This window comes from Catharus ustulatus, chromosome 16, assembly GCF_009819885.2.
Source record: "Catharus ustulatus isolate bCatUst1 chromosome 16, bCatUst1.pri.v2, whole genome shotgun sequence".
Classification (NCBI taxonomy): domain Eukaryota; kingdom Metazoa; phylum Chordata; class Aves; order Passeriformes; family Turdidae; genus Catharus; species Catharus ustulatus.
Window position 1 is genome coordinate 11,156,853 of NC_046236.1, and position 20,802 is coordinate 11,177,654.

At 39.2% G+C, this 20,802-nt stretch overlaps 2 protein-coding genes across 2 annotated transcripts in view; one reads left to right on the top strand and one right to left on the bottom strand.

Annotated features, from left to right (window-relative positions):
• Window positions 1–20,802, bottom strand: part of C16H7orf50 (chromosome 16 C7orf50 homolog) — a 125,026-nt gene that overhangs the window by 37,515 nt on the left and 66,709 nt on the right. The window lies entirely within an intron of this gene.
• GPR146 (G protein-coupled receptor 146) overlaps window positions 1–20,802 on the top strand; it is a 50,102-nt gene that overhangs the window by 3,085 nt on the left and 26,215 nt on the right. Inside the window, exon 2 of the mRNA XM_033073801.1 lies at window positions 18,763–18,804. The gene's annotated coding sequence lies outside the window, so the exon portion shown is untranslated. The remainder of the gene's footprint in view (window positions 1–18,762; window positions 18,805–20,802) is intronic.

The window sequence follows — 20,802 nt, forward strand, 5'->3', positions numbered from 1 at the left end:
AAAGAGTGCTGCCATCCCTTTCAAATGAACGTGATCTGACACTTGTTGAATATGGTAATGCTTCAAGGTGTCTCCTTTCCTATTTATACCACTGGTTCATGTTAACAGTGCTGGATTCACTCAGCAGAGTATATTTAGTTTGCTCAGTCTCAAATTGACAGCTTCTCTGTAATGTACCCACTCTGATTTAAAAATTAAATATAATTGACATACAGCTGGAGAAGGTACATTTTTGCCATTTATAAGAAAGATTAGTGAAGCTGAAGACTAAACATTAAGTAGAAAATAAATGGTTATTGATCTGTAGGAAAGGTGGCTTTCCCTACAATTCAAAGCAGGAATCCTTGTATTTGACTTAGGAAGACATTTGTGTTAAAAACAACAAGGTCAACCAAATCCATAATAAACTTCATGCCTCCTTACCAACAAGTTGCCACTGTTTTCAGTTGCAGAGTTAACAGGATGTACAGCTACAAGGAATTAATGTCCTGGGACACAAACACGACTCTCAAACACTCCCTATTCTCCAGACCTAACAGAACTTTTTTCCCTTAATTTCTTAATAAAATCAGCACCATTTTTAGTCAGTTATACCAAGATCTTCTTCAAAACCTAGCTAAATATTCCAGAATGTGTTTCATCCATACCTACATTTATACACACTCAGCTGCCCACCTAAGAACACACAACTTTCAATTTGTGATGAACAAGGCCCAAGAGAAGACAATGAAAAAAATGGAGTGGGTAGGAATTAATTTCTTTAGCAGAATGTGATCATTTCATGATTCAGTCACCCTAAAATAGACACCCACAGCAGCACTCAGAACACAAGCAGCCTGTCCTGCACCTTCATTCCAACCTCAGCATGTCTTCTTGCCTCTTGGTTTGCTTTACAATGGGATAAATGGTTTGAGAGACACAGAACTGGACCCTCAGTCAGGTTGTGAAAACAGAGACACCATTAAACAAAATAAGGAAGAAATGTGATGGGCATTACTGATTTTTGCATTTGACTTCCTGCTTAGTGATAACCAGAGATGGATGATTGAGATTGTGACAATCAACTTGTGTAAAGTTATCCTTCTTCTAAATATATATAAAATTTCCACTAAGAGACCTTAGAACACCTGTATGCAGAATTTGAAAATGTTTAAAGAAACAAGTACTGTGAAGCTGTACTATAAAGCTGTATTTCAGGCACAGTTCAGTTGCCACTGAAAATCCTGTTTTAAGAAGTTCTTAAAGTTCTTAAGGAGAATGGTAAAGGAGGAAATGTTTTTAAGAGCTGGCATGAATTACACAATCTAACTTTCCTTCAGGTCTGTGTGCTGCTCTTCAAATCCCCATGAGCAAGTGCAAGTGGTACTTAACACGACTGGTAGGCAGAAAGAATTTGAATTTGTTTGTAAGTTTGAAATGGTCTCCTGAAAGTTCCTTAAGAAAATTCCATCCATAATTTTTAAAGTCTCTGAAAATAAAGTGCAACCCATTCCAAAATCCTATTTATTTAGCAATGCCCCCCATGCTTTCTGTTCTTGTGAGCTCTCTTGTAACTATGTATCTATGATACCAAGTTTTAAGCTCTCCAAATTTATCACACAGCTGAAAATACTGAAATGACATCTGGTTTTTATAGCATCAGGTGCGCCTTCATTATGCGTTTGTGAGGCAGAGCAGAAAATTGAAAAACAATTATGATTTAAGAAGCTAAATTAAAACCTGTTGACTATTTAGTAAAAATGCTCCATAAAACCTGTTTGTATTCCAGCAGAACACACTGAAGAGTATAATTGTAAAAGCAGCTCAAAACAAGGTGTTGGTAGTGTTTGCTTACTTTGGAATTAAGGGATCTAACAAGTTATCCTAAAATAAAATTGTATTAATTTACATTTCAATAATAAGTAACTTAAGCATATTTATAAAAAAAGTACTAGAATTTACATGGACAGAATTTACAACTCATGATAGTTTTAAAGCCAGGCTTTACCTGCTGAACTTATATTTTCCATCTTTGATAAACAAGTATAAATATAACAGGAAACAACAGCTGCCCATGTAATTTTAAAGTTAAGTAGAAATCAGAGTGGATAACTACAGATGGAATAATATATGAAACACAAGAAACCCTGGACCCACCAAGGGGAGGATTAAGTTTATCACATACCTGTTCTGTTATCATGTAATTTTGCAGGGATCAAAAGAAAGTTTTAAGATAGGAACAAGAAGGAACTTCTTCATGGCACACAGGGCAGCACAGGACTGGAGATGGTCATTAGAAAACACAGATGGTCAAAGGTAAATGTTTGAGTTGTTCCTGAACCAAGAGTCAACATTTCCATAGTGCATAGGGATAATGGCTACAGTGGGATTAGACTGCAGAGCTTTGGAAGTGAAGTAGTTTATGCCTCGCAGAAAAAAAAGGAGAGACAGATTAACAGCAAATGGAAGGTCCATCTCAAGGGAAATCCTGATCTTCAAAACAAAATTTTTTAAAAAATTAACTTAAAAAAAAGTTAACTCTGGAAAAAAGCCAAGATGTCAGAACTCACTGTTGAATGGCAACAGAAAAGCTTTGTATTTCTTTTTGTAATCACAAACAATAAAATCTACTTTGAAACAGAAAAATTACACTACAGTCAAAATGAAAATGTTCTACCTTAATGAGAGACATTCCATTATTGTGAATGTGAAATGAGCAGGCAGATGTGATACTTCTCTGTTGAAGACTGAAGGAAAAGTCAATTACATTTCCTAAAACATGTTAAGTAAAATTGCAATTTGCAAAGGAAAAAAAAAATCAAATTTCACAAAGAAATTTCCTCATCTTTTATTTTCTTTTTTTTAAACTTCCTTTAAAAATTAATACTTTCCCTTGCAGTACTGGGAGCTAAAATTGTACTGGAAGGTCATAAGGTGGAAAATGGAGATAAGATCTCCTGCCAGGGATGCAGGAAGCATGGTTACTGAAATGTGAAGTCAAGGACAACAGGAAAGACTGGAAAAGTTAGGGAAGCCAGGAAAATCAGAACCTGTTTTTCTATTAAGATAGCAAAGACAAAACATTGTGCTTCCTGCACAGATTCTTCCAGATTCAGTGAGGGACCTCTTCAGTTATTTAAGGCTTTCCTAACATCTGTCATCGAACCTTAAAAACTTTTGAATCCAAAAATCCCAACGCAGTTTTGAAGCACTGGCTTATCTCCCACTGTACATGACCAACCAAGCATCCAGGAACAATAAGGGGTGCAAATTCATGACAGACTCCAACTTCCAAGTTACAGAAAGTTGCCCCAGCCACATTTATAGAATTTAAGTATTGATGACTTCAATCTGCCATACCTTACGAACAATAGGAATAGAAATCTGAAATAAATACATGAAATGCATGAAAAGGGCCAGCAGCAAAGCCAGGTTGTGCAGAATGATGACAGACCTGAGCCCTGCAGCTTCCATGCAAGGTAAAGCTGAGCTTAGCCACCAAAGGAATTCTGCAGGAGAGAAACAGTGAGCAAAGCTCCAAGTAGCAGGTAATGCAAGTCTGCATAACATTTTTCAACTCCTACCTTGTAGTTATTTAAGGGCATCTGAGAGTTTAGAAAGGTACCATACTGTGGTTTAACTACTGCAATTAATGTAATTAACAGTTCTGGTGTGTGCTTTCTAATGTTTAGGTGCATGATTCAATTCTAGTTGCAGTCAGGGTTTCTAAATTTCAAGTGTTTTAAAGCAGAACATGCTATTACTGCATTGCTGGGCTAGGTTTGGCCAAGGGTGAGATGTTGTGGTTAGCAGTATCTGATGACTGATCTGAGTTGCAATTTCATAATTACTCCAAGGATTTCTGCTGCTCTAAAGAAGGCAGTGGGAATTATTCAAACAACCAGAAAAAGAACAGTGATATATACCGAGAATTCACACAGCTCACAAAATGGAGAGAAATGCATCAACTCTGCATACAGGAGGCCCTCACTGGCAAAATATATAGAATGTTCTTAAGTTGACAGTTTTATAACTCTAAATGGTTTTGCAAATGAAATCCAAACAAAAGAGCAGAGATGTACTCTAAATCACTCAGCAATTGGTGGTTAGAAAAACCAGCAACCACTAACTCCTGCAAACAAAAACAGTTGCCTTAGGAAAGCTTAATGAATGGGAAAGATGTCAGAGTTTTTGTTGTTCTTCCTTCAGCTTTATTTTTCTGTATTCCTGAATCTATACACATAATGATTCAGTTCACCCTGACAAATACTGTATAACCCACTATCAATCACAGCAACTTTTTATATGTTGAGAGCAGTCAGATACCAAGTGATAAAGTGAGTTCAGGCAGAGGGCATATGTTAAGCAGCTGTGAGTCCTTTACTCTGTCTGTAACCTAAAAGCTTAATGTCATTACACAGAGCTCTGATTTCTTCCTTGCCTGCCTTACACTAGAATACCCACATTATATGGAATAGAGATTATTAACTTAATGGAAGAAATACAGCCACATAGTGACTGCAGTGGAAAAAACAATGTGCTTATAAATTAGATGGAGCATATTCTGCTTACAGTGAAAGATAACACAATCAAATGCTTCTGTTCAGGCTCTAAAGAAAGCTTTACACTTATGAATAAGAATCTCAGGTAATAGTTTTAGTAACAATTTAAACCTGCACAAGTCAGTACTGCTGCCAAAAGACACACTCTCCATCTTCTCCCACCTCTTCCTTGGCACAAGTGTTTGCACAGTTTTGTAGATCCATTTGGGTAAAAATTACCTCTCTGCCCCTCACAAATGTCACTTTAATACCTAATCAATTTGTTAATTTGATTCACTGTGAACATTTCTGCCAGTAGAAGGAGGAGGTGATAGAAAGGTGGAAGCAAGAGGATGTGCAGCTTGTGGGATCCCAGTTTTTGCACCCTCTGACTGAAGACACCATTCCTTAAAATAAAGTGTAAAATACGCAATTTGCTATGTATTCCACCTTTTACATTTTGGGGTGATGAACTGCAGCTTGTCAACTCTCAAATTACCATGGATCATTTGGTATTTGTTGCCCTTTAGTAGCATCATGCAGAGCTGTTTTGGGCTTTCAATTATTTCTCTCTAATTTCAAAATTATGGTAGAGGCCTAGTAAGGGCAGAAAGCACAATTTTTGCTTCCAAGGGCCTGAACTGAGGTGTTTCATATTATTAAAAAAAATTATAATGCAAACAAGATGCAAACAAGTAAATTTTAAAAATGGCAACAAGACAATTAATTAACAGGCAATTAATGAATGTCTTACAATGTCCAGGACTCACGTTTCCACAATGCTGAGTGTATTTGTATAAAAGGGAAGTTCCCCTCTGTTCTTCATCCTCTCAGATTCAATAGTTTGTCCTGTGGCTGCTGGAGCTGTGACTCCCTGCCCTGCAGTGTTTCACCGTCCAGCACAGACACCTCTTACCTGCCCGCCACAAACTCTAAACACAGCCAGGAACAAACAGGCAGCTTCCACTGAGCTGCCAAGGTTATGTAGGAGAAGATGCTGGTTTGCTTCCTGCAGTGTTGAATGAGCAAGAAAATCCCCTTCACTCACTACTACACACCAGTGCTCAATAAACACATCAGAAACAACTCTTCTGTGGCAAAAATTAATGGATTTGCTTGCTCATTCTGGAGTGGGTGATGGTAGCAGTCAATTACTGAACTGCTCCAGCAGTTTAACAGATGATGAGCTCAAAATGAAATTTCACTTGTATCATTTAGCTAATTAACCAAATAAATGCTGCCATCTAATAACTCATACCCAAAACTTCATTAAGATACTTAATATAATAAAGAAAATGGGTCCTCTTCATACACAGTACAAATAAAAACATTGCAAGATGTGGTCAAGGCAGTTAAAGAACAGCAAGTGTTGCCATCCTCTGTCCTTCCCTTTGCATTTCCTTTTGGACTTGCATCACAACATTCAGTTCAGCAATGACTCAAGGCAAGTGGCCTGTTAGGAATTAAGCTCTGACAAGCTTTATGAAAGCCTCACAATTCTGTTCTGTAAACAGAACACTCAATAATCACCCAAGGCTGTAAGCTCCCAGTGGGCACACACTGTGACAGGGACACCACCAGCAGAAGGAACAGAGCAACTGAAGAATCAAAGGAGATTTTCATATCTTACTGCCAAAACTTTAATTTGGTCTATTTAAAACTCTTTATCACAGGTAATATGCAAAAATGTCTTTGACATGTCTATGTATCTCTGAGTCCACTCCAGTTATTAGCTAATTAGTAAAAAATCTTACCCTGACAGTGTGAAAAAAGAGTTTGCACCTTCTACTGCCAGAGCAGAAAGAGTAATGGTGTCTAATACCAGATTCAAACACTGCACAGCCATTGAGTTAATCAGACATCTAAACTGAGAATTTCCACTTGGGAACTGTTTGTTCAGTGTCAGGACAGACTGTTCTGCTTTCCAAACCCACACACGTTTATCTCAAATTCAAACTAATGCTCAACTATCAAGTTATGTTTCTGCCAAATATATATATATATATATATATATATATGTATATGTGCTTCAGCCAGTCAGTGTATCTACAGAAGTAAGGACTTAAATTTGATATATTGGTGTGACTTCCTCTTAAATGAAAGGGTAAAATCAAAAGAGTGTGAACTTCCACTGTTTAGTTGTTTCATTAAGAACCAAAAAAAAAAAAAAAAAAGAATTAAACATTTGTCTGACTTATTTTCGTGGAAAGGGTCTTTTATTTTGACCACAGTACTTAGGGTCACTGAGAAGTGTTCAGGTACAGAATGTCTAATTGTTCAAACATTTGGTTAATTTGTTTTCTAAACCTAAAGCAATATTTGATCAGTTGAACAAATACTTGATATGCATTTGGCTAGTTATCTATTTAGAAAGAGAACAAATTTATTTAAAAGGTTTCTTTTACCCTTTGGTCACCACAGAACAAAAGTAAGATTGAGCTCACAAGAGTTTAGGATTTTTTAATATCTTTTTTAACCTGGTCTCAGAATCGACCTCCCAAGAGATTACTGATGTCAGACCACCAGTGTTAATGGGAAATGTTTTAGGAAAAGGAGTGCCTTAACAGGAAAAGGCATACATGCTGTAAGAACTGATACAGCAAAACTCTCTTCCTTTACCACTTAAATAAGCAGAGCTGGCTCAGGATGTCTGTGTCATTTATGTAAAAGGAACACACATCTGACAGTAGGAGCATGCATATTAAAATCTATGCAACATTTCTGACTGCGAATGACAAAGTCTAAAGAAGTGAAAAGTGCACTCATATCAGGGTTTGTTTTCAGTTTAAAACCGGCACATGATCAAAAGACTTCAGATACAGTTGTTGCTTGCAAATGGAAAATTAGCCTGAAACACCTCCTAAGCTGCTCAACCAATAAATTTACTAGAAATAAAAGCAGAAAAATATCTAATACAGCTCCTCTTACAAGCAACTGTCAGGAGTTTTTTAGGCATTTTTATCTATTCAAAGAGTAGATCTACTGCCAAATGGCCTGTATATCTTTCCTTTTTAAATAAAAAACTACTTTAAATCCCCATTGGGAGGTGTCAGAAACATAACCCATATAATAGAGCATACAGACCTCTAAAGGCTTCTAAATCCTTCATCCCTAGTAAAAGCTTGTATCTTCCATTACTTTCCTTTTAGCTTCTTAGATTAAGGTTTGCATTTGGATTTCAGTCAAATTAGGCTTAATGTTCCTGGTACTGTCACAGTTTCAAATATTTAGAATTTTCCTAATTCTGTCCCAAAACTTCTAAATCATCTGTCTTCCTTGCAAAGTTATGTGGCTGCAGTAGGACACCAACTGCAGGTTCTATGAAATTTTTCTGAAATTATACTGAGGGAGATGCCATTTGTCAATTCTACTTCAGCATATGTTCAATATATAAAGTTATTTAAGTGCTGTACAATAAATAACACAGCAACATAAGCTTTCAACACATTTGGAAGTAAAGTCATAAAAACAGTTTTGTTTTGGCCAAAGTGCAAAAATTTATTCACAACAAATGTTGCAAATAGGAAGCCACAAAATCCACTACAAAGACAGACAATTCCATAGCAATTTTGTGGCTCTCTCTCCAGAGTGATAATCAGAATTTTAAAAACTGGGCCATATAGTACCTGCCCTGCTGGGTTATCAGTGTCTTTTGGAGCTGTGTCCCCATGGCACGTGCTCAGCTGTAGATGACAACCTGCAGCATGAGCAATGAGCCACAGCAGCACTTCTGGGCCTTCTGAACACAGCAGCCAGGGTACAAAGGGCTCCAGAGCAAGTGGAGAGGAAAATGGATTTATGGTATCAGTGCAGGCCATACATTTTAAAGAGCTGGAGTGACTCCAGAGTAATTAAGAACTCCTTGGGATAATCGTTCACAGAGTATCTGGCTTGTGGTGACTCCCAGGCAGGGATCTTGCAGAAGAGAGTAATTAGAAACTATTACAATAAGATTAAGATGTCCTTGCCTGAACAAGCATTGGATATAGCATCATCCTTCAGGAAGAGGGATGGGTGAAGGTGTTAGCTGCACTCCCACCAGTTCTTCTGGAAATCCTTAGGTGGGGACAAAGCTCCAAAATTCATTCAGGACACTCTGGGTTACACAGGTGTGTCCACTTCTGCAGCTGGTTGGTTATTTAGGACCACACTGAGCAGGGCAGGCACCCCCGTGGGTGGGAGATCCAGGGTCAGAGACAGGAACCCTGCTCCTGGCACACTCTGCTTGCCCATGTCTGTCACCACCAGCAGTACTGGTCACTTTTGGAGCACCAGTGTCACCAGCTGCCTGGTTTGATGCCAGAATTTTGTATGATGCTTGGATCATTTGAGGAGCTTCTGGTGTAAGATGCCAGCTGGATCACTGGTCCAGGCTTTGCATTTTGGTCTACTGAAGAAAGCAATCTTCAGTCACATTCCCTTCTCCTCAGCTTTTGAGTGAAGTGAATTGAGGAGAGGGAAGGACTAAAAATACATGGAAAACTCGTAACAATAAATCAGTTTTGAATGCTCACAGAGCTCACATGGCTGACATGAAATCCTTCACAGTTGTGAGTAATTAAAAGCTGTAACTCAACAAATAAAAAGTGTTTGTAGGCAAAACCACAACTGGATCCTCCCTTGCAGCAAAACTGTCTGGTAAGGTCTGGACTTCTATATCTGCTTATATTATATCTGAAGGCATCTCAGTTCAAATGCTTTCCTGATCAAAGATAACATATGGCACCAGAAAGAAACAAGTCTCTCCACTGCACCTTCAGCACTGAATCACAGCAGAACTTTAAACTGAAATGTTACTGAAATGCCAAGTCTAATGCAGATACCAACACTAAACTTACTGTGCTGTGCCCAAAAACTGCAAGAAATCAAACAAAAGAATTCATAAGCTCTACAAAGAAGATCTGTGAAGGGTACTTTACCCTGGGAACAGTGTTATCAAATTCGGTTCCAGTCTGGAAGTTCAGAAAAGAGAGGAAACATTAGCATTTTTCTACTTTAAGAAACAAGGGGGAAACAAAAATCTTTGAATACAGCTCTCTTTCTCAGCATCAGATCCATTATACCAAGTCATCACAAACCTGTATATTTCTGGTTACTGAAAGACTTGTGGGCTAATATAGAGAGAAAAAATCACTAAAGAAGTCAGAGTCCATCCACACTGTTCTTACAATGTGGCTGACACAATGCAATAATTTTAATTTCTTCATTTGGAATGGTATCTCTCATGTAGTTTGTTCTTTCTGTCCTGATTTACAATATAAGACCCCCAAATTATAAAAATACATTTTTAGATTTGGTATATTTTGTTCCTTTATCAGGCCTTAAATCCTAGGAATGCCTTTCTCTGACTGGAAGAATACCCTCTTATGTACCCATACAAAAAGAACATTTAGTATTCAATCCTTTTAGCTGTAAAATCAAATGCCCCCCAAAAGGAACACAAAAAGAAACCAACATCAGAAATATATTTCAGACACATTACCCAAGTGATTAAAGAAAAAAGGGAAGAAATCTAAAATAAACCTACTTGCATAACAGCCTGTGCACAGCCCCTTGAGATTTTAGAGTGGGATAAATATGTTTCAGACTGTACCATGAATGTGACGTGTTAATGGTGTGAGAATGATAAACAAAACTTCTTAGAGATAGATAATAACTGATAGAAGTCTGCTATACAATTTAAAGCCCAAATAAACAAATGAGCATTGATCTTTTCCTGCCAAGAGTGGGCATCTCACCGAACCTGGTGATGGGTGCAAGAGTTGAGAATGTTGTCACTTTTCCTGGACAATGAAGCTAAACCACAGAAACCAGCAGGAGAAGCAGCCAAGTTTAGCCACCACATTTGGCTACATATATTTATATCCTATAAATACACAGGCAGCATCTAAACAAGGATACAATTGTCATTCCCTTTGTGAGAAAATGATTCGTTGTACTATGCTAATAACATACTCTGAAGCAGTGAGGAATCAGAATCAATTTTCGTGAAATAATACCAGAATGGGATTCCACACTTCAGTAATAATATTTCCTGCTGTAAATGTGCAGCAAAGATGTGTGCAGCCAAGGGATGGTAAACACAGATCCAGGGAATTATGCAGCATCTGGTCCAATCCAGTTAGCAGCGAGGGCAGGGGAGGAGGACACAGGAGGACACGTTCTGAGCTATGATGGCTTACCCTGATAAGGGAACTGGCTGGAATTACTCCTTGGATGAGCTCATTTCATACTCTGAGCATGATGCTATCACACAAGTGCTTAAATGAAAGCCAATACAGAGATTCCTGTCATTTCGCTTGATTCGGAAAAAAAATCATTTACACTGAAAGCTTTGTCTTCATTCTTATCACAAAGTGTGAGTTACACAATATGTCATCATGCATATCCCAAGAAAAAAACTCCTGGTTTCATTTAATTTAAATCGAGACAGAACTGGGTCAATTTGATATACCATCATGACTGCTTTGTTTATCAACAAAGACCATGTACTATTGCCCATAACTCAATTTTAGGAGTATATTATCTAGCAGTTTTATAATCAAGATTGTTTTTACTACTGGAAATTATATAAGCCTGTACAAGGATAACATTCAACATTATCAACTGGGAGGCACCAGAGTTATGATTTCTAGGCACAAGTCGTAATTGGATTGGAAGGCAAAGTTCAAGAAAACAGTAATACTCTTGTGTATTAACAGAAGGCCTGTTCTGCTCTGTAGTGCACTACCCAAAGCCATTTCCTTCCTTAATATTAAAATTCTAATCAGCCTTCATTTCATCTGCAGATATTTATGACCCAGTCCAAGTTCTCTGTATAGATTTAGAAACAAACAGACCTGGAATATGAGACCCAGCATGTTATAAATTCTCAATCCAACTATAAAAATCTGTACATGCACAGGGGAGGAATGTTTAAAACACACAGAGTTCCCCACTGTGCCACACAGTGAATTATTGCTACGAACCCTGCAAATGTTTTAGTCTCTAAATACAGCTGTATTAATTCCAGATTTGATATTAAGATCCTAGATATCAAACCCTGAGGAAACTGGACACACTGTAGAAGAAATGAAAATGGAGAACTATAACCACAAGAAGAAATTCTTCACAAATTTGCCTTCAGCAGTGCTTTCCAAACTGTGGGGCACTCGCTGCAAGCAATGTGCCTGTTTATTCTGAGTGACCTGTAAGAGCTGCCAGAAAACCTGAGCACGTTCTCCTAAGCACTGCTGCTGTTCAAGTCCTGCCTTTGGCAGGATCTGTGTTTGAGGGCTTCCAGAATACTGGAAAGCAAACTGCTGCTTCTAAACAGAGAAAATAGTTATCTCACTCAAACCCTTCGCTCTTGGGGTTCTTTTTGCTCCCAAGGAGACACCTATGATTGAGTATCAGATCTCAAAATTAAACCAACAGCAAAGACAAGGAAAAGGAAGTCTGGGAAATGGAACAAAAGAATGTTTACTCTGCAAGGTAAATCAGGGAAATTGCTAGAAGGGCAGAATTACAAATCTAAACGCTTGAGTTTCCAAACAAAACATTAAAACATCAAGCTCACTCTTCAAAGAGCAGCAACAACAAACCCTGAAGATCACAGGTGTGAGGGTATGTGTTGTCTTCATGCCTTGACATAGCTCGAGAGTAGGTCAAAACAAATGGGTGGGACCCTGAGAACAGTAATTGGAAAATCCACCACACCACTTCCTCCTCGTTGCAAAATCCCATTCTTCTTTTCTGTCTCAACAACACATTCAGCCCACCTCCAGCTTCTCCTGCTCAAGCACTCCAGCTCTCTGCATCCTCTCCTTGATCTCCCCTCCACAACGTTTCACCTCTGGTAGAAGGTGCAGACCTTCAAATCAGTGTACCCTGTGTTACTGATGACAGACTGGAAGGCAGCTCTGTGTCCCAGCAGCAGGTTAGCTGGGACAGAAGCACTGCCATCAGGCAGGGACCAGCTCTGGAGGAGTGCAGGCATCCCAGGCTCTGGAGGTACCAAGAGCTGCTGGCAGGAGAGCGCCCATGTCCAACTGGCTGAGCCAGCCAGGGGCAAACACGGTCACTGATGGTGCCATGGAGCTGTCAGCAGGTCACACAGAGCTCTCCAGCCATCAGCCCTGCAGCTCTGACAGAGATATGTGTGAAATGTCAGCCCTCTGTGTGTGAGAATATAAAGAGAGTCAGGTCAGCCTACAAGGCAGGACATTGCACAGTCTGATATGGGATGGGTTAGATCTCAGGGTGCATAAATAATTTTCAGTGACCATGTCAAAAATGAAGGGATGGTGAAGTGTAAGAAACTGCTTCAGCTGGTCATGGAACCACTGCTAAGGAATTCAGCCAAGTCCCCAGGCCATAGCACTGCCTCCAGACACCAACACCAGCTTTTAAATCCGGAGTGGCTCCACTGCCTTACACTAAACTCAGAACCAGTTTGTTGCAATACCCTGGGAGGGAGAGGAAATAGGAGGAGGAAAAGAAGCCTCCCTCAGCCTGTGCAGTTTGGCAGTAAGTAGAATTGCCCAGAACCCATCAATTAAAATTGCATGTTACTTGTAAGGTAACTTTCAGTATTTGAATACAATTTCCTCCCCACTTTTCCACTCCATAAGACACACCTGACAATTAGAACCAACTCATTGTGTCCTCACACTGATCCACCACTGATCCATCCTCCAACAGACAAATGTTGATTTGCCAAACTTAGCATCCTGCAGATGCTGATCCAGCAGGTGCTGCTGGGGCTACTTCTATGTCAGACTGCACAAGCACTTCACTGACTGGCCAACAGCTCTGAACTACATTTGGGAAAGCATCCCAGCCCTCAAACTTTCTGTTTAGTCTCTCTGAGCATCTATGAACAATTAAATAAGAAAATGTACAAAATACAAACAAGCAGTTGTAGAAAGTGGAAGCTAAGAATGTAATTGGATTATGACCTTTATAAACTTAATCATAAAAAAAATTCTACAAATTGGAACCTGTAAATGAGTCTTCATTTACATAACAAGCAACAAGAAAAATCTCACAGGACTTAAAAGCAATTGAGACTGACTTTCAGTGACTGGGTGCACAGGCAGACACTTCTGGGTGATTTTTCACTTCTGCTGTGTCTCAATCTCTCAATCTCTTCAATAAAAAGGTGGTTTTACAAATGCTAGGGAAGGGGGTTTTTTTGTACTTAACAAACTACAGCTATGGCTGTAGATAAAAGACTATTTATCTTTTTTAATTGTACACATCTAAAGCACATGATCAAATATCTTTAGAAAGGATGTGGCACAGCTTTTATTCTGCCTGCTTATTCTAGATGAGTTACTCTTTAAAAAATAGTTTACAAAACAGCAAAAATTCCTGCATATAAATAAGCATATAAATTTCAACAGAAGACAAAATGCCAAAAATAACAAGGAGTTATGGGGAGCTGATACACACTGTATGTGTGAACCTAGAACTGAAAAGTTTAGTCTCATATCAAAGGGACTAATTAAGATTTCTCTAACAGAAGAGAGACACTAAAGTGTGACATTAATATTTCCTATTGTGGAGAGCAGACATACAGCAGTGAAGGCAGCATCTGCCACTGGGAAATCAGCTGAGTGACTTCAAACCTGGCACTTGTGCAAATCTGTGTGTACTGTAATCTAACATAAAAATATTAATTGAGAAGCATATCGAGTTAGGCTTGTCAGCTTTAATATTTTCTGGTGATTTGAATGGGGCCAGAGAATAAGATAAGTATCTTTACAAATCCAGTTGGCTTTACTTCAAATGCAAAAGCTTGTTTCTAAGCTGCACAAGAACAGGAGCCCTGTAAAATCAAATTCTGAATGCAAAGCCAACCCAGTTCTGCTCATCATCTTGTACTCTGAATCCTGTCTGCAGCAACAGTTTTTGGTGAGCTCACTGTACTTCCCTGAAATCCTGTACAACACACAATTATTTTTGTAAGAATTTGGGTGGTTTTTGAATCAGAGCTACACTCATCTCGGGGACAATCTTTAATTTTTGTATTTAAAACAATTTTGATTTTTTAGGTTTACACTAATGAAATATTTTCATTGGCACTGATAAGCTAAAGATTACTGGAGCTTTCTTTGCAGCTTTTAGGGAGTTTTTTAATCAAGCTGGTCAGTATTCCCCATTTACCAGACCAGATCAGCTTAATTTGTTTAGCAGCTAAAACTTGGAGCGAACAACGGTATTTTCAAAACAAATACATCAAGTTAAATTAAGCAAGGGCAGTTGTGGTTCATCTGAATCATATGGCTCCAGATTTCAAATCTAAGCTAAGGAAATAGAGGTTATGACATCCTGCAGCTGCGACAAAGTCGTGTTCATAAAGCAACATTCAATCAAGACCACTTGGCCAGTTCAGGCAGTTGCTTGTGTGGAAGTGAAAGATCCCATGAGAACATGAAAAAAAAGGTTCTGGTGTCCCAGCCAAACCCCCCTTCCTCCACTTAATGCTACCAGGGACTAAGTTTCTTCAGAGCAAATGACCGTGGAAAGTTGTTGCCAAGTAATTGCTACTGATTTATTTACATCTAATAACAGGGAGCAGCAATCAAATACTTGGGTGAGTAAATTACAAATGCTCCCATGCTACACAAATGCCAAGTGCCTGAGCCTGCCCCTCAGTGCTCTGGTTTTCAGAAAGATCCTTTGGGTGATTTGGTTCCCACAAATGCTCCCATCAGCATCAGTGGCAGGGAGAAGCAGGGAGCTTCATCAGGGGGTGCTGCCAGTTAGGGGCACACCTCTACACAAAGAGAAGTTTTCATTCAGCAGAGAGTCTCAGGAAGGAAGAAAGGATTGGGTATGGAAATGTTATTTTCCAGTCTCCTGTTTTGTAGCATTCATGCCTGGAAGTAAGGCCAGGTGTGATGGAGCTCTGAGCAATGTGGTCTGGTGTGTCCACACCAGTGGGGCTGATGTAGAAGATATTTAAGGTCTCTTAAAACCCAGGCAGTTCTGGGATTCTATGATTTTAAGATCTATTTATTGATTACATAAGCACTGATAAAATACCTGAGAATAGGCATTTTCAGTTAGAGCAGATGGAAAAAGTCTTTTTCAAAAATTTTGTAAGAGAGTACTTTGGTTGAAGCGGAGGGATCATTCACAGGACCCCTGAGTACCAGGGAAAAAAGTAAAAAGTGCCTCTGGCTTTTCCCTTTTCTTTTTTTTTTTTTCCTTTTTTTTTTTTTTTTTAAAGCAGGGAGGAAGCATAAAACAGTAGTACTGGTTGATGACTTGCATGACACTATCAGGATGCCAGTGTCATGCTGTGTAAACATGTGGATCCATTAGACAGTTGTTAGAAGCACTGAATTCCAAATTTGATCTAGGGATAGGACTCCTGCTGTTTGGGAAAAAAAAAATGGGTTGCGAAACCACACAAGGAAAATGCTTCAGGCTTTTTTTTAAAAAAAAAAAGTCAAAAAAAGAGCAAAGCACAGCATGAACAATGATGTCCTGGATGGGCTGCAGATCCCATCCTGACACACAGAAAAAACACCTGAGCTCTTGGCTCTATAACTGTAAAACTCAGTCCAGTCCAAAAGGTTAAAAACAGTTGCACAGAGAAAAATTCACGTCCACATACAGAATACAAAAGATTTTCCTTGCTAAACACCAATCTAAAGTGATTTATATCTTGTTGCACATTTCTTGTGCAAGCTGCTGCCGGAACTGCAGCTGGAGCTCTGCAGAACTCCCAGCGATGCTGGCTGGGGAAGGGAGTGGTGCTGAACTGCCTTCCTTTGGTTTGTGCTGGCAGAGCAGCACTTCTTGCTTTGTAGTACTGAATAGCCTAAAACACACGTTGGAATTAACTCCTTCATTAGCTACATGGCTGCTACTCCTTATTGCTTTCATTCTTCTTAATTAGAGCACAGCAAAATTTTATGTTCTGATTCAGAATTCTGTGTGATTAATACAACACATGAATTATAGTTGTTAGAATATGAAACACGGGCCTCATGAATAAAAGTGTAATTGCACATGACCTTTGAAATCATATTCCATTCTTTAAGCTATCTAGAAATAACTATGCTCACTCTGCCCATGCCTCAATTTCATTTCAAACTGATTAACCAGCATTTATTCCACTCAAAATGAAAACCAGTGAGTTCAGCTCCCAGCAGAACTGCAAACCCACTGTCACTACAGAATTTGTTATTCAGCTCCACACACTTACAGATGTGAAGAGCCATGCATATAGCTCAGCACTTCCATTATGATTCATGTTGTGATTTAATCAATCCTGAAACATTATTTACTACATGAAAGAAACTGTACTTCAACAGCAAGGATCAGAAAGCAAAAAAATCGATGTAGAAGGGTTCCTGAGTAAGTAAGGAGGAAAGCAGTGAGGCACAGTTATCCAAAGCTGCTCTTTGCAGACTGCTGGGTGAGCACAGAGCCCTTCTCCAGCCCAGCCCCAAGAGCTCCATGAGCACACAGCAGTGCTCCTTGGAATGCTGATCTCAGCCATGCACCTTGCTGTGCACATAAAGAAACCTGTGCAACTTTGCCACTGAATTCCCCAATTCCCATGTCTGATTCTAGTGATGCCCACACCCACGTGGAGGTGAGGCCACAGGACACAACTAAAGCACTGAAGGACTGCACATTCCTCAGGGGAGCCATCTCCTGCAGCCTGGCCTCACACAGCTGGAGCTCCCAGAGCTCCAGATGTGTCACAGCTGTGCCCAGGTGCGACTTCAGCAGGGAGGCACAGGAGAAACTCTCCACAGGCAGTTTCTGCTCTAAAGCACGGGGCAGCTGTCCCACAGCATCCCTGCATGGAACTGAAATTTGTATGGAAGTGTGAACAGAACAGCTGCTCCTGCTTTGCATGGATTTGTGGCAGGTTTATTTTTGTTCTTGAGAAGTGAGGCCAGTCAGAGACTGTGATGAGCCAGCCACTACTGCAGGGTTTTACAAATTTGGCGCTGGGCATTTCCACCTGTGGCACATCACAAAGACACGTTAGCCATGGAAATCCTTTTCTCTTAACATCAAGACCACATAAAAATAGTAACAGTTTGTCCTTCTATTTACTATTCTCCATCAAACTATGAAGTTAAAATTGGAAGCAAAATACTGGTTGCACTGTTTGTTTTTCTTGGGCCCTTAAATGCCAACCACAAGATGTCAAACAGAGGGCAGAGAGAGGCCAAGGAGAGCAGGGGAGCTGGGGAGCCCTGACTGGAAAATGTGGTAACAACCATAACTGGTGCTAATAGCAGACACAAAGTGCATCAGAATGAGATCAGATCTTTTACAGAGCAGAGCTGCATCTCTCAATAAAACTTCAATACAAAAAAAAACCGAAATGGTACAGGCAGCTGTCCTAAAACATTTTTTCCCAGATAAAGCATTCTACTTACCTCAAAATTCAGTGATAATTAAGTACCCTTGAACAAGTTAATCTTTCTTTTTAGGGGAAAATTCATCTACTCTTATTAAAGTTTGCTTTTCTCTACAAATATTATTGTTCAATCACTAATCTCAGCTCAAACCTCTTTAATTGCTTACATTTGCCTGTTTGTATTTTTTCCTACTGTAATACATATGGAAATTAGTGCTTTACTTTTTTTTTCTCCTTTAGATAAATTGCAGCAGCATACTGAAATAGTGGTTACAAATTCTGAGTGGACAGACATATTACACTTCTTATAATGCAATAAAATAAAATTCTCTATATTTTTCCCCACAGCATGTAAAGGAGTAAATACATGCTCAGTAAAGTGAATTAATGTGACACTGTGTGCCAAACCCACCACTTTTTACAGTAACAAACCAAAGTGACATTTATCGTGGCTTCATATTACAGGACAAATATTTCACATCAGGACTGTTACACGTCAGTTTTAATCCACCAAGCCTGACATTTTTAATGAGGAGAAGGAAGTTATGGTTCTATTTTTAGATCAATCTGCTGCTTTTATTCAAGATCTTCAATTCACCTCACAAGTGTAAATAGAACCATCAGCCCCACTGTGAGGCATTACAACATCAAACACCATGAACAATTATGTTACAGATTTTCTTATCACTGGATCAAAACACTGGGCATTGTAAATGCAAAACAGAGATGGTATAGGGAGATACAGGACAAAAAATAAAAGTGATCTATATTTACCAGATTTGATTAAATTTGCTTTCATTTCTTTCAATCACCTAGAAGTAACTATTTCACCTTTTATTTTTTTTTTCCCTTTTCTCCTCCCAGTGGATCCATCTCAGACTGACATTCTCCTGGGCTGCACCTCATGTAAGTAGAGCTGTAGTAATACAGTGTGATCATTGTTGTGCATGCTTATTTCATCAGTGTAAAACTGTGAAAATATTTACTAAAACCAGGGATTCTAGACCTGCTATTTACTTCTGTAAAAAGGTACTGGATTGCTTAGTTCATCAATGTAAAACTGTGACAATATTTACCAAAACTGGGATTTCTAGACCTGATATTTACTTCTGTAAAAAGGTACTGGATTGCTTAGTTCATCAATGTAAAACTGTGACAATATTTACCAAAACTGGGGCTTCTAGACCTGATATTTACTTGTGTAAGAAGGTGCTGGATTGCCAAGTCCTGACTGAGGAGGTAGCTAAGATAAATGATGGTAACTCTCAGATTGTCCTTCTCAAAGATCACAAATCAGCCACCTCAACAGTCTCATGAAGTTACATTCAATTTACTACATCTTTGTAAGTTTGTGCAATCTGGGCTCTGGGAAGTGTCCCAACATCCTTGAGGCACTCCAGGGCAGGGAAACCTCTGGAGAAGCAGACTGGAGGCTCAGCAGAAGGTAGAATTGACATTACTCCTGCAGACTGCCTCCCAAGCCATGTGAAGAAGGAATGGAGGCTGCAGTGCCCTCCTGGGAGAGCATCCTGACAGAACAACTTGCCTTGGAAGCCACCAGCCCGTGGGAATGAGTGTCCCTAACAAGGGCTGATCAGGGAGAAGGGCAAAGGCAGAGCCAAAGCCAAGCCCTTGTTGGCTCAGCAGGGAAGCTGCACCTTTAGGAAAGAATTCTAATCTGTTTAGATTTAAAGGACAGACACAAAACTTCATCTTCCAAAACTTCAACAGCACCACCAGCACACAACAAAAGAACAGGCTTGGGTACAAGGGCTGGCACCTGCTCAGCATGGAGAGGAACAGGGGACTTGTACAGCCCAGTCTAAAGAGCAAAGGATGAAAGCCAGGATTATTTAATGTTAATTCCAGCTCTGCCAGTACCAGCTGCAGTTCTGTTACTCTCAGCAGGTCACCCCATCTTTTTCATATTCTCCTGTGTGCAATAAACATTTTGGTGCCATGTCCAACTCCCAATTTAACATTCTAGTCATAAATGCACTGCCTCCCTTTACTTTGATAAAGTACAGTCAGCATCAATAGTAATACTTTTTAAAAATATCTTTCCAACTATTGTGAAACAGGAGCTGACTGTTTATGGAGTACTTATTTTTTATGTCAGTTTACCATAGGGCCTCTTTAGCCACAGGCTTACAGCTGGAGGCCCCAAGGCATTTTTTGGGAGTGGAAACTTTTTGAATTCAGCTCTTAACAAATTTCCAGCCTGCAGTATGTTTTTCATTAGTCTACATGGTGTTATAATAAATGATGCACTTCCTCTTTCATTTTATGATTTTTTTTTTCTTTAAACATGCAACAATTTTTCTGTGTCTGTTTTTTATTACTTTCAATATATTCAACCACACTAATCTTAGAGACTGTGTATAAAAACAGAAAGGATATACTGAATAAGATATCAGCTATAGCAAGATAATCTTTTAAGTCTGAATTCTTCACTGAAGGCCAGTCATAAACCCATTATATGTATGCAGCTCCATGGGCAGCTACTCTTTGAGAGGCTATTGTTAAAAGAAAAAGAAAATCTGTTACCCCAATACCTAAAGTTGGTGTAGAAATGGCTCCTCCAACATATTCACCTTCAAGATATTCAGTTTTAAAAAGTCTGATCCCACTGGAAATTTTCCACTACAGGTCCCACTGTGTGTGTTTGCCTGCTGTAAACATATTTTTAATACAGTTGATACACACACTTTTTAAAGACAGTCTTTCTTCTATATTTTTCCATCTCTCCATAATTTTTAATAAGAATGTATTCCTGGGGGCTGACAGCACCAGGAAAACCAGGCTATGCCAGCAAGAAGAGATTCCAGTCAAACATCATCACGTCTGGCACGCTGTGTATCATTTACAAATCTTTGATTTCCAAATGAGTGGCAGTTCAAAGTA